Here is a 9645-nt window from a genome sequence, read left to right as displayed (position 1 = left end):
TCTTTCAACATTTATTGCTTAAAGAAAAGGGGGCATTTCCAGATCTTTAGGAAGGGATTCAGATATAAAACTAAACACATATTCAAATTGTATATATTCCGGTACTCCTATTATCCTAATAATGTTCCTCTGTGACCGGTTTTCTATACCTCCCAATTTTTAACATATTTATTGCCTTCTCATTACAATCTATATTCAACCTATATGTGTCACAATTATCTTCTAGGTCTGAGATTTGTTGTTCTGCGTCAGTTAGCCTACTGGAAAACTGACTAACCTCATTAGATAAATATATTTCCATTTTGTTTTGATCAAATTGGGGTAAAAAATATATTGGCAATATTTTTAAAACTGCATGACTGCTTGACTACATAGAGACAAGGAAGTATTACTTTCAGTATGAATCTATGCTAGAGTTTCAATACTGTTCTTTGATTATTTTTTGTTTTGTTTTTGAGGACATTGCTGGAGATTTAGTCTTCAGGTAATTCAAATGCCAAAGACCATTTGAATTACCTGTGGACTTCAGTTGAGAAATACTGGCGCTGCGGAATCTGTTGGTGCTCTACAAATAACTGATAATAAAAATAATAATACTGGCATTTACAGTTGAGAAAAACATGACAAACCTTCCTTCATAAACGAACAGTATAACACCAGCGCTTAGTGTTAAACACCTATAGCTGGGATAGAGACAAAATATAATAATATGTACTTTAATTACTTTACCTGCCAATTTATACTGCAGTGCCTCGCCATTAACCATTTCTTTTACGTTTCTGAATTGTACAGCTCTAACTCACCCCCCCCCACACACACACACACAATTCCTTTTATGGCTGTATATATATATCTATTGTTGCTTTTGGTAGAATACAAAAGGGAATAGGGATTATCGGCTGGAGCATGCCTAGAAGCTGTGAACTCAGTTGAAATACAATGCCTGTGTCTAAACACTGATGGAGCAAAGTGCTTGAGACAGCATAGCTATGTAAGTCATTTTGCTTATTTTTGAAAATTATATTAAAATACATGCCAACAATTTTTTTTTTTTTTTTTATACAAACTATTTTTACTTAACTAGCCCTATTAGGATATGCACAGATCTCAACCTGTTTATGGCACTTTAAAAAGGGTACCTAGCTTACCCTAAAGAAAGTAAATGTTAACAAGAGTATTTTAAAGAGCGCCTAAAAAGAAGGCTAAGGTGATATTAAATATAGATAGTGTATCGAAAAATGTATAAAATTAAACATTGATTTATGGTTTTCAACATAAAATTAAAAATAAAACATGGATCCATGTAGCAAAACAGATAAATGACAAGTAGTGCACTAAAAGCCAATAGAAACTGTTTACAGGATGATAAAAGTCAGATATATGGTATTAGTTTATTAACTCCAGAAAGAGAAAAGTGCTTTGTATCACTTTTAGTAGTGCTGTAGGATGTGAAGTTGATCCTTAGGTGGTGATTCCCCCTAAAAATGTAGAAACATTTAAAAGAATGGCGGTATAAAGATAGAGAAAAATAGAGAAAAAAAGGGGGAAGTAAAAAGAAAAAAAATGAAAAAAAGTTGAAATTGTTTGATGTGTGTATTTAAACATACAAAACTGAGTTCCCAGTTTAGGGTAAAAAATTGAGGGTGGTGGGGTGTATCAGTCCTATTAGAGTTGGTCCAGGATAATCCAAAATGATCCCTCTGTTATAGTGTGTGCTGTGTTATTTGATTACCTGCAAACAAAAAGTGGAATAGTGCAACATTGCTGGTAGCAAATATAAAGAGGCTTACCATGTACTGTCTATTTATGCCTTTTTAGGCCTTTATCAAGACTAAATATAGTAAATAATGGTAGCCTTATATAGGGTATTATGTATGTGTCTATTGGATTATTGGTTTTGGCGCCAAAGTGATGTGAGGCGTTCCTGAATGATGTAATAAGTTTGAGACTTTATTGTGATGACCGGAAATGATTTTATCATAGTACAGTCATTTCCGGTTTCTATTAAGGGAATACCAATTAACGAAAAGGTTTCTCATAACTCACCAGATTAAATTTTGTTTTTGAATTTCATTATTGTAATAATTGTGGAACCGCATCTGATATTAATACATAGTAAAAAAGATATGCTCACTTTACAGTTTACTCCGTGTTTGGGTACTTAAATCCTGTAGTGACGTTAGCGGCATAGCGTCACTTCCGGTTTCGAATGTGTTTGTTTACATCGCCTATGTTTTCACTTTCTGTCTATATTGAAAGCTATAGGATCGAATATTTATAAAAGCGTGAGAGAGCTATATATTAATTGTGTGTTTTATTAAAGGGACACTCAATCAAAATTAAACTTTCATTATTCAGATAGAGCATGCCATTTTAAACAACTTTCCAATTTACTTCCATTAACAAAATGTGCACAGTCTTTTTATATTTAAACTTTTTGAGTCACTAGCTACTACTGAGCATGTGCAAGAATAAGTGTGTATGCATTTGTGAATGGCTGATTGCTGTCACATGGTACGTGTATGCATTTGTGATTGGCTGATGGCTGTCACATGGTACAGGGGGAGTGGAAAAAGACATAACTTTTAAAATTGTCAGAAAAAAAAATCTACTACTCATTTGAAGTTCAGACTAAGTGCTATTGCATTGTCTTGTTATCTTGCATTTGTTGATTATGCAAATCTACAGTGTTGACTGGTCCTTTAAAGCTTTCATATGTTGTGGTTATAACAGAACGAAAAAAGGATCCATGTGTAACATCTTATATAACAACATTTAACAATATAAAATTGAAAAATTAATAAAACAGATATACATGCAAACAGGTGTATAATATGTATTAATACTTTCCCCTTCTGGTGAACTGCAGCCGTCCCACAGTCTCTCCCAAGGTCTGTGTGAATAGATCAGTTGTGCTAGCTGGAGGCGCTGGTTCAGCTTGTATCAGTCGTTGGTATCTTCCTTTCCTTCCTCGGTTGTATAACTCTAGGTGCAAAATAGTGGTGCTGAAATATCAGACAATACACCATACAAAGGTGAATATCTACTCACAGTGAGTAGATATTCACCTTTGTATGGTGTATTGTCCGATATTTCAGCACCACTATTTTGCACCTAGAGTTATACAACCGAGGAAGGAAAGGAAGATACCAACGACTGATACAAGCTGAACCAGCGCCTCCAGCTAGCACACCCAAAAATTAATAAAAACATTTAAAATCTGAAATTAAAACAAAAGGATGGGGTAAAATAACTTGTGGGATATACTATGAGAGAAGGGGATCCTCAAAAGACAAAGAATGATACCAAACAGGGGTATGCTAAAGCAGGAAACAGAGAGAAGACACAAGTAACCAATCATACAACACAAGCATCAACCTCTGATCAATCTATTTTAGAGGTAACTCACACCACTGCAAAAGAAACAGAGAAAACCTCTGCAAAGAGAAAAAACACAAGTTTAGAAGAGTCTCAAACCCCTATAACAAAAAGAAGACCCATAGAGAAAAGAGAGGAGGAGCCAAACTAAATAAGAAAACCAAAAACACAATCATTGCAACATCAAGCAGTGATAATACAAATAAACAGGGAATATACAATTTAAGTTCAATTATACTTTCTGAAACTTCCATTCTTAACCCCTTAAGGACAAGGCAATTTTTCAATTTCTTTCCCTTAAGGACCAGGGCTATTTTTACATTTAACGTTTGTGTTTAGCTGTAATTTTCATCTTACTCATTTACTGTACCCACACATATTAGATACCTTTTTTCCCACCATTAAATAGACTTTCTAAAGATACTATTATTTTCATCATATCTTATAATTTACAATAAAAAAAATTATAAAATATGAAGAAAAAATAGAGAAAACACACTTTTTCTAACTTTGACCCCCAAAATCTGTTACACATCTTCAACCACCAAAAAACAACCAAAATAAATAGTTTCTAAATTTTGTCTTGAATTTAGAAATACCCAATGTTTACATGTTCTTTGTTTTTATTGTAAGTTATAGGGCAATAAATACAAGTAGCACTTTGCTATTTCCAAACCATTTTTTTTTTCAAAATTAGCGATAGTTACATTGAATCACTTATATCTGTCAGGAATCCCTGAATATTCCTTGACATGTATATATTTTTTTTAGTAGACAACCCAAAGTATTGATCTAGGCACATTTTGGTATATTTTATGCCACTATTTCACGGCCAGATGCGATCAAATAAAAAAATTGTTCACTTTTTCACAAACTTTAGGTTTCTCACTGAAATTATTTACAAACAGCTTGTGCAATAATGGCAAAATGGTTGTACATGCTTCTCTGGGATCCCCTTTGTTCAGAAATAGCAGACATTTATGGCTTTGGCATTACTTTTTGGTAATTAGAAGGCCACTAAATGCCGCAGCGCACCACACTTATTATGTCCATCCGTGAAGGGGTTAATTAGGTAGCTTGTAGAGAGATTGTAGGGTTAATTTTAGCTTTAGTGTAGTGTAGTAGACAACCCAAAGTTTTGATCTAGGCCCATTTTGGTATATTTCATGCCACCATTTCACCGCCAAATGTGATCAAATAAAAAAAAATGTTCACTTTTTCACTAACTTTAGGTTTCTCACTGAAATGATTTACAAACAGCTTGTGCAATCATGGCACAAATGGTTGTAAATGCTTCTCTGGGATCAGAAATAGCAGACATATATAGCTTTAGCATTGCTTTTTGGTAATTAGAAGGCCGCTAAATGCCACTGCGCACCACACTTGTATTATGCCCAGCGGTGAAGGGGTTAATTAGGGAGCTTGTAGGGAGCTTGAAGGGTTAATTTTAGCTTTAGTGAAGAGATCAGCCTCTTACCTGACACATCCCACCCCCTGATCCCTCCCAAACAGCTCTCTTCCCTCCCCCACCCCACAAATGTCCCCGCCATCTTAAGTACTGGCAGAAAGTCTGCCAGTATAAAAAAAGAAATTTGTGTTTGTTTTTTTTGTAAACATTTTTTTAAATTACATATTTTCTTCAGTGTAGGATCCCCCCTTACCACTCAACCTCCCTGAGTCCCCCCCAAACAGCTCTCTAACTCTCCCCCCTCTCACTATTTGGTGCCATTTTTGGTACTGACAGCTGTCTGCCAGTACACACTTTTCAAAATAATGTGGATTTTTTTTTTTTTTTTCAAAAGAGCTTTATTTTGATAAACAAAACATACACGGCATAATTCAAATGTGCACATAGTACATCAGAGCAGTTACAATATTATGCTTCATCACAATAATCCATTGTATAAGCTATTTAAAGGTGTGAGGCATGCTTATGACCAATCATTTCAATACTTGTAGACACCTGTTAATTGTGGTGTATGCCTTAATTGATTAATTAATTTTCTCATTAATTTTCTCATTATGTAGACCACTCTTGGGTCTATAACAGATATATATGAACAATAATGGGAGTATATAATGGTGAGGGGGATAACTAGGAGAAAGGAAAACAGACAGTTTGAATAAAACATTTTTAGGATAGGGAATGTACCCCAATTTTCTGAATATATAGACCGCTCTTGGGTCTGTGATTGATATATATATATGAACAGTATTGGGAATATATGGAAGTGGGGGGGGAGGGCAAAGTACAGGGAAAACAAACAATTTAAATATAACAGAGCTATATAGACCGCTCTTGGGTCTGTAACAGATACACTGATAATCAATACTGGAGATATATAGAGGTGGGGGAGAGAGACGTAGGCAAGAGAGGCAAACAATACAAATATGACAGTTTTGGTATAGTGAGGAACGTTGTACATCTGCATTTTCAGATAATATTGTGCCTATAAATATTAAAACTGGGACATATAAGCAAGAGAGGAAGCTTGTTGTAGACTGAGTGTAATTTATGTGGAATAAATTAGCATTATTATTAGCAGTGAATCTCTCAGTCCCTTATGCAACACATAGTATGAAGCTTGTAAATTCGAAAGAACTATGATATGCTATGCCCAAGAGTGAGCTTAATACATTTCTACATGGAGGAAAGGGAAGGAGCAATGGGCAAAGAAAGCAAGCAAAATTTAATATAACCATCTCAGTATAATACTTTGATCCCCATATTCTAACCATTCAGGCCACTCTTGGGTCTGTGACAGATTCACTGATGCTCATTGTTGGGGTTACATAAAGGTGAGGGAAAGCGTTATGAGCAGGGAGCTATGCAAAGCTTTGCCCAAAAGTGAGCTTATTACATCTATAATAATATCGTCATATAAGGGAATTAATAAGGGAGAGATAAGCAGTGTTGGCTTAACTTAGGGGAAACTTCAGATAATTTAACAATTCACAATATGGAGTTATACGTAAATACAGTGTGTTTGCCCAACTTATATATATGCTTCAAACAAGTCAATAACACACATTTTGATGTTAAACTGAAACATTGCCAAGTTACCAGAGTCCTTGTGAAGTAACATTAGCTGGAGGTTATTATATCGGCTCTAGCGCCTGAGCCAGCCGCTTATTTTCAGTGAGATGTTTCTGGGAGCTACCCCTCTCCTCTTTTCGGTATATGAGTGCCACCATGAAAGTAGGATCTGTGACACACAAAGCTGATCTTTGGCATGATTGGTGCTTCGCTGATTTTGCGGATGTCATCTCCGCTGTAGTTGTAGGTGAGGGGCTTGGCCAATGTTGGTTGTGGCTCGCTCGAGTGGGTCCCTTCAAGCTTCTGTGCTAGTACTATAAGTGTCAAAGTCTTCCCCTTCCTCTGCTTCTCAGATCGGGCATTAGCCAGTGCTCGGCTCCTCACCTCAGCCTCTGTAATTTGGGATTCCCCCGGAGCAATTATGGCCAGTTCTGCAGACTCCTGTGATCCCGGGTGCGGGTCTGCTTTGTATGCTTCATTCTGCGTAACAGTGGCCGGGAGATCACTCCCCAAGCCACGCGGATCCTCCATTTTGTGTGTAGTACTATCAGTTATGGTTTTCTTGTTCACCTGTCTTTCTTGTGAGTCCGTTAGATATGCAGTCTCATTTTCAGGGCTTAAGCATTTTAGTAGATGATCATACGGTGCTCTCTCTATTAGTCTGAGCATGGAGAGTTCAAGTTGCGCAAATAGTTCCTCTTGACGTGTCATGCTTCTCCCTTCTGCCATGTTTAGCGTGCTCTGCTGAATAAGGCTGACTCTCACCCACTTCAGGAGTTCAGGAACTATTCAGATATAAAATGTAGTCATATAGCTTGATGACTGAATAATATTGGGTGGTGAAGAGGTTCAGTAAGCTAGTTTACTTAGCAGCACTGATTACCCGGCTCTTCCCAGGGGGAGGTGAATGCCTATCAATAGGCCGCCGCCTTAGGCCTTTAATTTCCAAACTGGATCTCCAGCGTCATCAACACAACTAAGATTGATAATATGGGTCACAGTTTACAGTACTGTGAAACCTTTATATATTCTGTGTTTAGTCTAGCCGTGTAAAGGTAACAATCGGCGGATTGTTAAAGCTTCTGCTTGGAGCTCTCAGGATGTGCGTCCTATCCAGAATGCTGCTTGGACACGCCCCCTATAATGTGCATTTTTTTAATTAAAATTTTTATTTTTCTGTAGTGTAGCTGGCTCCCCCTCAATACACCCTCCCCCTCTCTCAGATTCCGTTAAACATAATTTTCCCCCCTCTCCCACTCCAACCACCCGCTCCCACCAACACCACAATCGGTGCAGATTGCGGGGGCGCACGCGTGCTCCCACACGCACCGGGGACTAATCCGACAAAAGTGATCCAGCGATGGGCCGCCCACCCGCCTGCCTGCAGCAGCTCCCACCAACGATCAGCACCATCACTGGCCGATGCAGAGAGGGCCACAGAGTGTACGTCGCTGGTCTTTAAAGACCAGTTTGTGTAAGATGTACCCTGTACGACGTGTGTCGTTAAGGGGTCAAAGGGACATGAAACCCAAATTATATCTTTCATGATTCAGATAGAGAATACAATTTTAAACAACTTTCTAATTTCCTTCTATTATCTAATTTGTTTCATTCTCTTGGTATCATTTGTTGAAGGAGCAGCAATGCACTAATGGTTTCTATCTAACTGAACTCATGGGTGAGCCAATCACAATCGATATATATATATATATATATATGCAGCTACCAATCAACAGCTAGAACCTAGGTTCTCTGCTGCTCCTGAACTTTCCTAGATAAAGCTTTCAGCAAAGAATAACAAGAGAAGGGAGCAAATTAAATAATAGAAGTAAATTGGAAAGCTGTTTAAAAATGTATTATCTATCTGAATCATGAAAGAAAATGTTTGGGTTTCATGTCTCTTTAACTATGGATTATCTTTTGCTCCATCAAGAAGCCTAGATAAATTTCACACATTTGTTAGTACCAAAGAATTAATTAGAAAACTAACCTTGAAAAAACATTCCACTCCACTCGAACTCAACACAACAAATTATGGAAAATCATATACCACAAGCAAATCCAATGCGTATGATGTCTATTCACACACCAATTTGAAACCTAAATCTAAATTCTTCCCAACAACCAATAAAGGGAATGCGATCAAGAGCTTTGAGACAATTGTATGTAAAGACATTAGAAATATACAACTAGGTAAACTAAAAAAAAGTCAAGCACAATCTATCTAAATCACAGATTAATACCATCAAAACTCTAAAACACAACCATATTATCATTAAGCCAGCCGATATAGGCGGCGGTATCGTTGTTCTAAATAAAGAAGATTACAGTAATGAAAGTAATAGAATACTGACTGATACCAATACATACAAAATATTACAGAACAACCCGGTGGAAAAATATAAGAAAGAACTAGATGGAATATTGGGCAGAGCAACACTTGGTATCTTGGTATCACAAGTCTTAAATATTTTAGAGAACTTAGAGTGGGAAGACAACTTTATACTGGCAACATGTGATGTAACATCACTGTACACCAGTATACCACATAATGGAGGGCTAGATGCTTTTTACAAAAAGATCGAAATATACCACAACTACAAAAAGATTTTATCCTAGACAGCATACACTATATTTTAACTCACAATTATTTTAATAATAATGGGAAATGTTACAGACAGTTATGCAGAACAGCTATGGGGACCAGGTTCACGCAGAGCTGTGCAAACTTATACATAGGCAGATGGCAACTAATTTTTTGGGAATCCTGCCCTGTAAGCGCGGACCTGGTCCTATACAATAGATACATTGATGATATTTTAATAATATGGAAAGGCTCACTAGAGGACTTTGAATGTACAATAAAAATAATAAATAAAAATACACTAAATCTTAAATTTACATACAAACACAGAGTTAACGTTTTTAGATTTGAAAATTGAAGTCAAAGATGGAAAACTAGAAACATCAACATTCTTTAAAGAAGTAGACTGCAACAACTATATCCATCAGAATAGTTGCCACCATAAGAATTGGAAATCCAATATACCTAAGGGTCAGCTTCTTAGAATAAAGAAAAATTGTTCAAACCCCAATAAATGGGCGGAACAAGCCCTGATTGAAAAAAAATGAAGAAAAGATTTCTAGAAAGAGGGTACGATGAGAACACATTAGATAAAGCAAGAAACATCGATCGGAAGGAACTTATTAGATACAAAGCAAAGAGCACC

Source organism: Bombina bombina, chromosome 2 (assembly GCF_027579735.1).
Source record: "Bombina bombina isolate aBomBom1 chromosome 2, aBomBom1.pri, whole genome shotgun sequence".
Lineage (NCBI taxonomy): Eukaryota > Metazoa > Chordata > Amphibia > Anura > Bombinatoridae > Bombina > Bombina bombina.
Note: the sequence above shows the minus strand (reverse complement) of the source record.